This window comes from Emydura macquarii, unplaced genomic scaffold, assembly GCF_026122565.2.
Source record: "Emydura macquarii macquarii isolate MOO-44397 ecotype Brisbane River unplaced genomic scaffold, CSIRO-AGI_Emac_v2 contig_3343, whole genome shotgun sequence".
NCBI classification, from domain to species: Eukaryota; Metazoa; Chordata; order Testudines; family Chelidae; genus Emydura; species Emydura macquarii.
The window spans coordinates 7041746-7054986 of NW_027133480.1; the positions used below are offsets into that span (position 1 = coordinate 7041746).

Sequence of the window (13241 nt, forward strand, 5' to 3'; positions counted from 1 at the left end):
CCTGCATAGTGGAATGAAGATCAGTCATATCAATTGGTGATCTTTATCAAAGTGGAAGTACTTCTCTTTAAGTAGTGGAAATGGCATAGTGTATCCGAGAGTCTGTAAACAGGAGTGGCTACATGGGTAGGTGCCATAACAAAGGCAGCTACTGAAGGGAACAAAGTCAAATGTGGAGACGGTAAAAGTGGCTTAAAACTCTGAATGAGAACTAATGGTAAGGTTGTAGGAATTATATTTTTTAAAATCTGATTAAAAAGTTAAACAAACCAGAAGTCAAAACCTTAGTGATGGCCACAGATTTGCAGAATATTTCCTCCACTGCTTGGTGTAACCAGTTGCCCTGTCAGTTTCAGTGTTTTATTAAAACAAAATTAGGAACATTAAACAGGCGATTCAGAGTCATTGCATGGATCTCTAGAACTTCATAGCTATGATTTCAGTGAACAAAAGAACTACTGCATATCAGGAAGGGTTTTGTTGGAGTTGTTAGTGTTCTAATCTATTCTTGGCGTGAATATGTTGAGCCAGATTCTTCCCCCATGTCATAGCAGCAGCAGCAGGAGGATGATAGAAAAGTCTATAAAAGACTGAAGTGGGTGGGTGAAGAGGAAATAGACATCAGCAAAGAGGGAAATGAACAATAATTATAGGTAATGGAAGAGGAAGTAGATCTGGAAAGGTATAATTACATGCACATGATCCTTCTTTCCCTCTTTTCTTGTCCACTTCTGTCTTGGTTGATTGGAAGTGGCATATATTTTATCAGCAAAAAGAATATGACCTGCTGCATGAACTGCTATACCAAACCAGACCATCTACAATGGTCTAACTAATCTAGCACATATTCTCTGGCAGCGGCAAATGCTACATAGGAAGGGATAAAACTTCAGTAATACATCTTGTTGTGACATAGTCTTCCAGGTTATTTATTCTGGAGGCAGGAAGAGAGCAGGAAAGGGTGAAGAACATAATTTATTTTAGCCTGATCTTGGTCATTAATTTATACCCTAAAGCATGAGGATTGATATCTTTAGGTTAATTAAGCATTTCATTTTAAAATTTCTTTTCTCTTTTTTAAATATGGCGTCTCTTAGAGCCATTAGGTTGCTTCTTGGTCTTGAATTATTGGGGAGGGTAAATGGGAACATTCTGTTGACGCTCTGTACATCACTTACTAATTTATATACCTCTATCATCTATCCTTTTCATCTTCTCTATCATATTCCCTAATTCCTTCCATTCCATTACCCTATTTATGCTATAGTTCTTTCAGAAGCATGCAATATTCATATTGAGTATATACCATTTATTCTACTGTGGTATTATAATGTTTATCTTCTCATTTCCTATCTCCAGCTTAATACAGCTTAACATCTTATTCACTTAATAGGCTGCATATCCAGTAGATGTTCACAATGATGACTTGCTCTTTTCCCTACAAGTTTACAGCTAGTCCAAAACCTTTGTGTGTAGGGTCTGTCAAATTGTGCTTTCTAATGCATGTTATCTTGTACTAGTCCATACTGAATTACATATTGTCTAATTACTTTATTTTGCTCGTGTTTATTTTACATTCCTCTCTAGTCCTGACTGGCCTACATAATTTGGGGTTCCCAGCAAATTTTGTCAACCTTACTATTCATTCTCTCTTCCAGGTCACCAATAAATAGTTCAAACACCATCACTCTTAATGCGAAGCCTTGAAGTTCTCTGTTATTAATTTCTTTCCACACTAATTGGTCATTTATTTCTACTGCTTGCTTCCTATCCCAAACCAATGCAAGAATTTATTTTCACGTCATGTTACTCTTTCCTCAGTAACCAATTAAATACACATGCACTCAACCTGTGAAGTTCAGACCTGAATGGGAATTTCACAACATCATAGTTTAGGGTTTTTTGGGTCTGGGGGCTGGTATAAGCTTATCTCTGCCAATGATGAACTCCACCCAAGGACCAGAATGTGGCCTCCTTACTCCCATTAGTGAGCAGCTATGTGTATAAGCTAGTCCCGTGACATCACTGGGTTTACTTGTGCATGTAGATGCTCACCAGTGGGAAAAGAGAATCACAGAACATTATCTGTTTTAAAAATGTATTGTGAATGCTTTTATGAACTATTGTTACTTGTACTGGTAAAAAAAAGAAAGAAAGAAAGAGGCTTAGCAGTGGTATCATCCTTAAAACCATTTAAAAGGTGGGCACAGCACTCAATGTTCTCCAGTACAGATACTGGTTTCACTGATTAAAAACGTATTTGTTCAGGTGCTTAAATATTAACTGGCAAAGCTGCTTTAAAACTGGACTTCACAGATTGGAGTAATTCCAGTACAAAGCAACCAGAAAAGTAATATGTAAATGATCTGTCCTGCAAGACATGAATGGTATTTAATATTTACTTATAGAGTAATCAATCAAGGAACTAAGAAGATGGGATGGAGATTTCCTTTTGAGCCGTACAGTAGACAGATCACTTCTCCAATCTCGAATGAATGCAGCTAATTTGCAATTACACAGAGGACTTTCCATTATAAAAGTTCTGTAGAAACCTACAACTGGGCAGCTATGACTTCTTGGCATTTTTGGCCAGGTTTTTAATGCTATAGTTACAAATTCCTTTTTCAATTAAGTAGTAATAAATCTAGGGATGGGTCTTATTGTGTTTATGTCTGTGTCCTGACAGTAATGGAGTATGCCTTGTACTTAAAGCTTATATACTATCCTTGATCTATCCATTCACCTATTGATGTAACTGCAAATTCCATGCGTGGTTCTAGAATAGTAGAGACCCTAAATGTGTTGGTATGTTAGCAAGATTGAAATTTAGGTTTGAAACTTTTCGGTTGGTCATCTTATTCAGAAGAGATAATAGGTCATATAACATATGTGTAAATGGGTGAAGCTCTTCTGAAGCCAATAAAGTAGGAGCTCCTAATATGGGGGCAGGATATGGGTCAATTTATTCACTCCAAGAATGGATTAGAACACTAACAACTACAGAAAAACCCTTCTGGATATGCAGTAGTTCTTTTGTGCACTGAAATCCAGTCAGACTTGGCTTTCACAAGCAGAAAATAGTGTTCACTCCTTCAAGATGGACTATTGCCTGCTGTTCAGAGGAGCAAATGAGTGATTGGGGTGTGAAAATAATGAACCTGACTATGTGCTCTCAGTTAAAGAGAAGACTGGCACATAATGACATGCATGAAAGATAGGGTAGTCTAGAGGAACTGGTATCAGACGATGGACCAGTAAGTAGAGTTCTAATCCCACACCTGCTAATTACTTGTTGTAGGACCTTGGGCAAGTAACAGCTCCTCTGTGACTGTTTCCTGTCTGTAAAATGGAGATATTATTTAACCTGGCTCACAGATGCGTATGAGAATTAGTTAATGTTTGTACAGTGATTTGTGAGGTGGAATATGCTATCTAAAGGGGATCTCCTGTTACAAGAGTGATTTATAAATATGGTGTCTGAATATGTGAAAGTAGTTAATAGATAACGTGCTGGTAGATGTCTCTCAAGAATATTTAGCATAGATCTTGGGTTTTGTACAAAACATGTTGTGCACTGCAAATGGCTTCTTCTTTATATAGGGCTCTTTAGCTTTACAGCACCATGCAGTGGAGTAAGTGGCGTAAAGCTTCCATTACATAGATTTCCTGGATCATCACTTTATACTTTGAGGAGAGAGCAGGCTATATGGGGCTTTGGCTTATTCCAGCACAGGAGAGGGCAGAGGGGTGGCTAATGAGCTGAGCCAATGGAAGCAGGGGGAAGGAGGTGAGGAGGGAATAAACAGCATCCTGTATATGGCTGTTGCAGATTACTTCCAACTCTGGTACCATTTCCTTCCCTTGGTCGGTCTTGTGACAGCACAGTTATATATAGCCGTGAGTAGTCTTGCCCTAAGTGCTCAAGACTGCTACATTGGGAGAGTCATGCACAGGAACAATTTTAAGAATAAGCAATGTAAATAACTGTTGAAGAGGTTGAGGCAGACTTCAGAAGTTGTTTGTACCAGAATGCACCAACATTTGCAGAAAATAAAAAAGGAAGAATGGGAAAATTTGACATTCTTGATGGGTAAACCTGATTATGACATGGAAATTGTCAGCAGCATGTGAGTATCGTCAATGAAATTATGCAAACAGCAAGAAGTCAATTTTATTACAGTCACTTAAACCTTGCTGAGATGAAAAACACTTATTTGAAACTGTAGTTTTTCATTCAGATACACAGTGAGGTTTGGAAAGTAGTGCAGTGTTTTTTTTATTTATTTTCTATGAGACAGCATTGCTGATATGCAGCTTTCTTCTTTGAGGTATTGCTGAAGTTGGTTTTCTGTGAGAGGCCAACATTCTACAATCATACATTTCTTTATATTCAGTTGATATCTTTATTTAAATATTAATTGTTTCTGGCATAAACTAATACTTTGGCTTATACTGTAAATAAACATTATACAGCATAGTATAAACTGTCCAATAATAACACCATTTAACTGAAGTTTAGAGAGATTATTTAAATTGTCTTCTTACCTTTGTTTTCTAAAGACCCTGATAAAGAAAAAGTTTGCAGTTGATTGCAGGATTTCAAAAAATTCTCTGATTCTTTTCCTTGTAACCAAGAAAATACACGTACAGTCAATTAAACACATCCCCTGTGTGAATAGCAAAGATTATTATAACTAATGTTAAAGAATATTTTTAGGTTAATGTGCGTGTGTGCGTGCACTTGTGTGTGTGCGTGCATGCACATACGCACATATACATGTGTTGGAGAGCTAACACATGTAAATTTTGGAGCCATCAGATTTCCCTGCTCACAGATAATCTGCTTTCTGGCCTGGAAATGGTATGGTGACTCCTCTGTTGTGTTAGCTAACAATCTATTTCCAATGGAAAGGGCCAGGTGTCCATGCTTCTTGTTTTAGATGTGTCACTACTATTTAATTTCATTGGCCAAGTGATATTGTTGCCTTGAATGGGATTGATGGGACCTGTAGCAGGAGCTGATGGGCTCACTCTGAGTAGTTACATTCATTCTTGACAGAGAGATAACGGTAGTGTTGGCTTAATTGTTCATCTACTCAGAAGGCACTACTGTGAAGGATGCAAAAGGTCTAGCCTGTCAGCTGTCCTGCTCAAAATGAATATGAGACTGCTGAAGATAATGAGATAATTTGGCCTGTGTTGTCATCAGCATGTTGTTAACATACAGAAATACAACTAGTTTTCATTGGACCTGGAATATCTGGTATCCTTACTTTTGTGGTGTCTGGCTGAGATAGGAATTTAGATAAAAGTGAGCTGGAGATGCTTAATAATAGATGAGATGAAAAGAGTTTAACTGAGATGATGTCTGTCCTCATGCAGGGCTGTGCCCGTCCTTCAGACATTAGACTTCCATTGTGGGGGTTCTTCTGGACCCTGGTTTGATTCCAGAAACCCAGGAAACTTCAAGGGCTAGAAATGCCTTTTTCCATATGCACTCAGTGCAACATTTGCACCCTTTTCTCATTGATATGGATATTGTTATAACAGTCCATGCTTTAGTGACATCTAGATTAGAGCATTATAAAAATAGAATTCCTGATGCAGAATGTGGTGGCCTGCTTATTTAGTGGGACTGACCGTAAGAGGCACGTTAACCCTGTGCTGAGAAGATTGCTTTGGATTACTCTTTATTCCTGGGTGTAATTCAGGATGTTGATTTGGATCTTTAAAGCTGTGCATGATTCAGGGCCTGAGACATGGTGTCTCTCCACATGCACCATTGCAGCAGTTAAGTTCAGTTGAAGCTGAAGAACTCTCACTTATGGTCCCTAAATGTTAACATTTTAGGGCCTGTGACAGAGCATTTTGGATAGATCCCCTATTGATTAAATAAAGAAACAGCCAAATTTTCAAGTCATAGGTTCATTTATGATTTTGTCTGAGGTGCAATAGATGTGATGGGTACTTTGGGTTAGGAGAACTCAGGGAATGGGTAGGAGACATAGCCTTTGGGTCTATTTTTATGATGGCAGAGTGTGGTTGTAAATTCAAGAAGAGTTCTTGTTGCAGTCAGTTGCTGGCAGCATGATGCTAAATTTTGTTTAATTGTGTTTAATTGATGTAAATGTAGCCAGAACATAGGCATTGGTTGTAGAGGTTTTCAAATAAAAGTATAAATAATAATCAAGTCTATGTTCATTTTTAATATGTGTGTGTGTGTGTGTGTGTGTGTGTGTGTGTGTGTATATATGTAAATGTTTATTTAAATTTAAAATGTATTTATTTAATTTTAAAAAAATGTGAAAAGACTACATTCAAGGCCAAAAAGTAATAGAGATGGTTAGGCAGGTGGTGCTTACAGCGCAAAACTTTGGTACCTTGCACTGAAAAACATATAAAATAACCTATGCCTCTTGAATCTGTATCAGTTCTGTATGTACATTGGGTTAGCAGGGGTGCATCCATGTGTTGGTCTTGCACGTCAGTGGCCAATCCCAAACTGCACTTGAGGGCAGCCAACAGACTCATATACCTGTGGTACTGAAGCAGCAAGAGAAGCTTCTGACGTCATCAGACTTCCTGGCCTGCTCTCAAGGTCAGATTCCATCCCATTGATTGAGCCTGAGGGGACAGCACTGGGCACAGGTATCCACCGAATTGAAAACTATCAAGTAAAAATGCAATAAACTAATATCAGGCAGGACGAGAAGCAGCAGCCTTCTGAAGAAGATCTTCTTCACAACAGAGGGAGGTGCCAGGGAAGATGCTGCACATGTACTCAGTGGTTGCCTTTTCTGTGCTGGGCTCCCAGAGGTCTTCCCAAGCAGATCACTGCTGGCTCGGAGACCATTGACTTGCTCAAGACCATTTAGCTGGTTTTGTTTTAAACTTTGCCTTGCTTGTCTTGCCCTCTCTCCCTCTCTGTCTTTCTCTTACCCACACTACAGTAGAAAGCCCGTTTCAATAATAGACCTATCTTTGACTCTTTTACGGACTCTCCCTCTCTTTTCTAGGAGTGCAAGTGCTCCTCCCTGTGACCAAGCCTCACTAAGCATATTACTTAATTGTGTAATCCCTAGCTGACACTTATTGTTGCTTTTCTTGTGTTTTATGTAGCACTTCATTGGACCTTTTTACCTGACAGCTGGCTGACAGGGAAGAGATGTTGGGTCTTCAGAAATTGCTATTCAGCTTCAGTTCAATCCAATGAGACTATTGGCATGACAAGCTACACAAGTTGCCAACGTGTAAGAAAAAGATAGATCCTTTGGGTATCTGCTGGAGGTGGGTACATTCTGGACTTGGGGTTTGAGCCCATGTATCCATTTGTCATTACTGTCCATTCTTGATATGATGACACAGTGCCTTCTCTGCTGTGTCTCTCCTTTCTCCCACGGTCAGGCACAGTTTTTCTTTATCACTTCTTGATGAGACATCTTTTATGGTTCCTAATATCTTGGGTCTTAGTAGAGAGCACTTTTCTGTCTGAATTTCTCCTCTATTACATTGGCTGTGCAGTCTCTGCTCCCTGGGTTTAGACTGTGCCTTGGGCCTTCCAGTTGCCACCTCTGGTTGTGGTTATTCATTCTGCATTTAGCAAGAGCCTGTCTTAGTTTTGCACATTTCACTGTGCTGAGTTAATCTGCTGTGTGATAGTTCTGGGCAGCAATCTGTAGTGATCTAGCTTGTTGGTTTTTATTTGTTCTTCCCAGTGACTTGTATATAGTTGCTTAAGGTGGTAATCGTGCTTCATTTGCCTGGGGGTTAGAGCTGTTGAGCTTGGGGAGTGGTGAATGTATTTTCATTTGAAACTCAACCTTCAACCCCCAACTCTGTCTCTTGCTAGCCTGAAAGCATTAAATAGAGCTCACACCTCAAAAAGAGGATCATCGCATTTGAAAATTTGTATGAACATAATCTTAAAGTTGAGTTAAAATTGCCACGAGATATAGTCTTTTTATTCCTTTTGCAAATCTAGAAGGTTTTAACCCTGGGTCTTTAGATTGGTTTCTGTGTTATGGACAGGAAGTGTTAAACCTGCTTTTTGCTCTGCTGAATGAAATTGCACAGAAGTCGGTATCTGATTACCAGCAAATTGACTAGAAAGGATGAAGCAGCATTCAAAATTAGATTAGCTTTTTAAAAATAAGATTATAGCTTTAAAATGTTCAGCTATCTACATCTGGATATTGCACAGCCACCTACGCAGAATGAAAATTATCTTGACAAGGTCAGCAGTGAGAAAACAATGCATCTGCATAACCCCAGCCCAACAATAACTTCAGTTATGTGCTTCAGACATAGGAAGGCTCTGTTTCATACTACACAGAACATTTCTTCTTGTTCCTTTATACTTGCTTTGAGCATTTTTCTTATTCTGGATGCGACTTTCCACTACTAGCAATACCAGCTCCATCACTGCAAGAGTCATCAGTCTCTCTGCTTTTTCTCTTGGGAGAGGTTTATCATCTGCCATTTAAAAAAGAAATTCTTTATGGGTAAAAACACACATTAAGAAACGTAACCAAATGAAAGGGGAGGGGCATTCATATTTTATGCAAATACTGAGATTTTTGTCTGAAATGAGGAAGCTGTAAACATGTGCAAGAAAATAGCTGAAATTAGTTATTCAGTTAATATAATACTGGATTATAGGAAGGATGGGCTCCAAAGACCATTGGAATCAAAAGGAATCTTTCGGTTGGCTTTATTGGGCTTTGGATCAAGCCCTGGCTTTGCAGGAACATGCTTTCATTTTTAAACAATTCCTCAGTTATGCTCTGTGGTTGAATATTATTAATCCAAACAAACCTTTTAAATCCACAGCTCCTTATTGGCATGTGGCCAAGTGTTGGCCAAACACAAACTAGTGTGTATGTTTAAAATATGATCACAATACACAACCTGCAACCTTGTAAGAATAACTTCTTCGATCTTCTGGAGAAAGCACATCTTATATATTCTACTTTAGTACAAGAAATACCTAGCCCTTTCTTAATGCTTTACATTTTTTAAAGCACAGTAGCCATTTATATACAATGTCTGGCTCGCTAAATAAGAAAGAGATGAATTTTAGCCTTCACAGCCCATGTGCAGAGGGCTAATGCATGTCCTGGAGATAATGGAAAGTGTTTTTGTGTACTCTAGAAATCCTAAGGAAAATATTTACCCTTGAAATGCAATCAAAATTAGCAGAAGCTTAGCTGATGTGCTGCATCAGTCCTTCGTGTGCAAACTGTCACAGACTGTGTATGAGCCCAGTTTGATCCCACTATTTTTCCAGAACATGGTCATACTTTAAAGTGCATATCCATGTATGTCCATATTAATGGCCTGATCCACATTCTATTATAGTCAAAAGTCTCTTGTTGACTTCGGTGAGAGATGGGTCAGGCCATAAGGTGTAAGGGGCTAATTCAAAGTCGCTGAAGTCAGTGCAAAGATTAGGACTTCAATGAGCTTTGAATCAGCCTGCAAAGGACTGCTGTTCAAAATCATATCACTGCCTTCAACTACTTCACCACCTAATTCTTGCACAAATGGACCATTATCTGAACATAAGCATTAGAGATGGTTAAATTATGTGTTGTGAATAAGTTATCTAACAAATTTAGCCCCTTCCCCCCATTCACAAATTGTTTCCAGATTTTGATTTCTATGTTATTTACAAGGATTTACTAAATCGTTTATACAAAGAAATTTCAACCTGATTATGAGCTGTTTGCTTTGATTGTGTCCACTTCTATTTGATATTTATTATTCATCATGTCTGATTGGTCATCTAAGCCAGGTGACATTGTTTCAGACCTCTGCATGCATGGCTCAAACTTTTTACATTGGAGAATAATAAATTGTTTATAGCATACTGCCAGTGAGTATTATCGGATGAATCATCATATCTCCTAAAAATCACACACACACAATTAGGACTACTCTAATATGAATTATTAGATAAACATTCAGTACTCCACAGTGGTCCACAGTTGTAATGTATAGCATTGGATTTGATTCCTATATTAGCCATCCTGAATGAAGTCAAGGAAGTTATAAAAAAGTATTTTCTGTTGGATGATGCTCAACTGAATGCCGTCAAGTTTCTGTTAAATCTTTGTCACAGTGTGAAATATATATACCCAGGTTGTATTTGTAACCTTTCCAGTGACAATGTGGTGGCAGATTGTAATAAACTAACTAATGATGAAGTTTTATATATCCTTAGTATAGTTTATAAGTATTCAAAAATAATGGTTTGTCTGGGATATCATTGCTTATAATGTGCAGTTTAGTCTTAGCTGTAAATATTGGCAATGATTCTTTTTTCCATGACTGCTCTTTTTTGTTAGTGATGAGAACATATATTACCATAATGCTCCACTTTCTGTGTCCAGTTTGGGATTTGTACACAATACCTTGGTGAAATGCAGATGCATTACTCTAAGGAAGAAGCACTGTCTTGTGATTGAAGTAAGGAACTGGGAGCCAGACAACCTGGACTGCATTTCTGACTCTGCCAAAGACTATCTGTATGACCTTGGGTGAGGTACTTAGTCACTCAGTGCCTCAGTTCATTGTCAATGGGACTTAGGCTTCTAAATCACTTAGGTGCTATTGAAATTTTTACCCAATGTGTTTAGCCACAGGGAGCCATAGATTTTAATTAGGTTTGTTGGGTCAGATCCTTGTATGCTATCATGAAAACTTATATGTAAGTGTTCAGAAAATCAGTGTCATGGCTTTTAATTATTAGCTCTGTTATAAAACAGAAGGAACTAGGCATAATTCATAAATGAAATATGTAAAACATTGATGGAGGGTTAATCAATAAATGTAGTGAGCCAATCATGTACTTTGAGAGACCAAGACAGAAATCAGGGTCAGCAATCTATGTGCCAATGACGTGAAAGCCACAGATCATTTCCCATCTGGTCATCATCATCATCATTCTCATTTGGATGTGTTAACCTTTAAGGCAGGAACTGATCTGATATCAGTAGCCAGTCACCTAAATTAGCTATTATAATGTAGAGCTTTTTCAGTCTCTCTGCAAGAACTATGGGATTGATACCACTTTGTTTAGTTGCTTCTCGTGTGGGTTTGCTCCTGATCTGTCTGTCCACTTTAAAAGCATCTTAATTTTTCATCTTCATTTCCTAGGGTAATAATAACTTAACTTTTTGCCTATATGTAATTTCTATAATAGTACCTTATGTTAACTGACCTTGTAATAAACATAAGCTTGACTGTTGATTTCTGCTCAGTACCACTGAGGATGCTGGTAGATCCTAAGATACATGGTGCTCAGGAGAAATTGTTGATGTGATTTGGAATTGCTTATGATTTGTTGTTCTTCATTTTAGAGTACATAAACCTGAAATGGCCATCATAGCTTATTCTTGGCTTCTGAAACTGCAGATTTTTTTTAAAATTGACAGTAATAACATGCTTCTTTTTGTCTGTTGTGGTGACTATATGTTATATCACTATCATTCATTTTTCCTTGCTCAGGTATTTTCTCGCCAGGCTTTGTTTCCTTTGAAATGACAAAACCATTTAAGTTGCTCATTGTGCCCCATCAGCACCTTCCCAGTTTGTCTTGGAAGAATAGTATGAATAGTTCATGGATCAGAATTAGTCATAATAAGAATTGCTGTTACTGAACAGTGTGCAGCTCTATTATTCCTTTTGACATTTCATCCCCAGCTTGCTGGTAAGGTATGGACAAGTTATTAACCCCACAAACATGTATATGGAAACTAATCCTGTAGGTTGTTTACTTCTGCCTGTTGTAAAACTGCCCTTTGACTGAAAGTCTGAATATAATACTTCAGCTAAATCCTGTCTTCAGTTAACTCTGTCATAGTATGCATGAATGATCCTCTTGACATAGTCTTTTATGTTTTTACTATCTCACATCTAGTTTTCTGTCAAATATTCCAGATTCTGTGGGTTTACAATCCAATTTGCTGGGTTTCTTAAGACTTTATACAGTTTTTAAAAATAATATTCATATTGCCTGAAATCTTTCAATGACAGAAGAAATACGACCATCTAGTCCCACCTCCTGTGTAGCACAGGCCACAGAAATTCACCTAGTGCTTCCTATTTCATTTCCACTGTTCATTAAACTCACTGATGATGGACCTGTCTCATTATTCACTTCCTTTACCAGAAATCAATTGTATTTTGTTAACTGTAGGTTAATTATTGCTATATTGGCTCTGAGCACGTATTATTTATGAGGTAGAGTTGATTAGAGGGGAGATTAAATCATTTGAAGTTAGTTTGGGTCTTGATATGTCCATCTATCTAACCACCTTTTTCTCATACAGTCCATTTAAAATCCATCCCAAACTCTACTCCCTCAGTTTTACCATGTTATAAAGTGGAATTAAGTGCACAATTGATACATGTCAGCAAAGCACTTTGTTGGAGTACAATTAAATGTAGGTGTTTAATCTTGATTTAAGAGCTCTCAGTGTGAGCTGATGCTGCCCCCTGATCACGGATGTATTTTCTGATGGTTATAAATGGGGCTCAAGGTAAAATTAGCAATGCTTATAAAGTGTGCTTGGTTGCCAGGGTGATGTCAAGCACAAGTACGCTGGAATAATTGAAGACCATTAAATTATTTCTTACAGAGAGATACAGCATGGTTCTACTGATGGTTTTGTTTCTGCCTCTCACATTAAAATAAAAACAAAGTAATTGAAAACTCTTAACAAAGGTACTAATATTTTCATAACACTTTCATTTACATGTTCATGAGAAATTGCAGAAGTCTGAATTTTCTAACTGACCATAGAAAGAAACCATGAGCTTGGAAAATGAACAACTACAGTAGGAGTCTTGACTCTGAACTAAGCCCTGAAGATAAAAAGGAACCTGGTGTTGGTATTGTGGAAGGATATAAAATTGATTGTGTACATTACGCAATAAAAATTGTAAGATGATATTTAACATAAACTTTCTGCACCCAAAGTGCCATGTTAATAGCTCTGGAGATTGTAATTCTTTAAACCCAAAGGAGGTATACTTTGTTGCACAGGTAGGAGCGATGCAGGTTTCCTCACATTGTCCCATCAATGTACATCATTTCTGAATTGGAAAGGTCTCTGGCACAGAAAATTAAGGTTCTCTTGTTTGCCCAGCCTTTTAGCAGCTGCTGGGATCCTGCTAGGAGCAGCAGGAGGATTATTGATGACTGGGAGAGATGTGCTTCATTAGGTTCCACACCAAAT

At 37.9% G+C, this 13241-nt stretch overlaps 1 protein-coding gene across 1 annotated transcript in view; it reads left to right on the forward strand.

The window, feature by feature from the left end:
* The first annotated feature begins 7213 nt into the window (after positions 1–7213).
* JAKMIP3 (Janus kinase and microtubule interacting protein 3) overlaps positions 7214–13241 on the forward strand; it is a 106612-nt gene continuing 100584 nt past the window's right edge. Inside the window, exon 1 of the mRNA XM_067533472.1 lies at positions 7214–7287. The gene's annotated coding sequence lies outside the window, so the exon portion shown is untranslated. The remainder of the gene's footprint in view (positions 7288–13241) is intronic.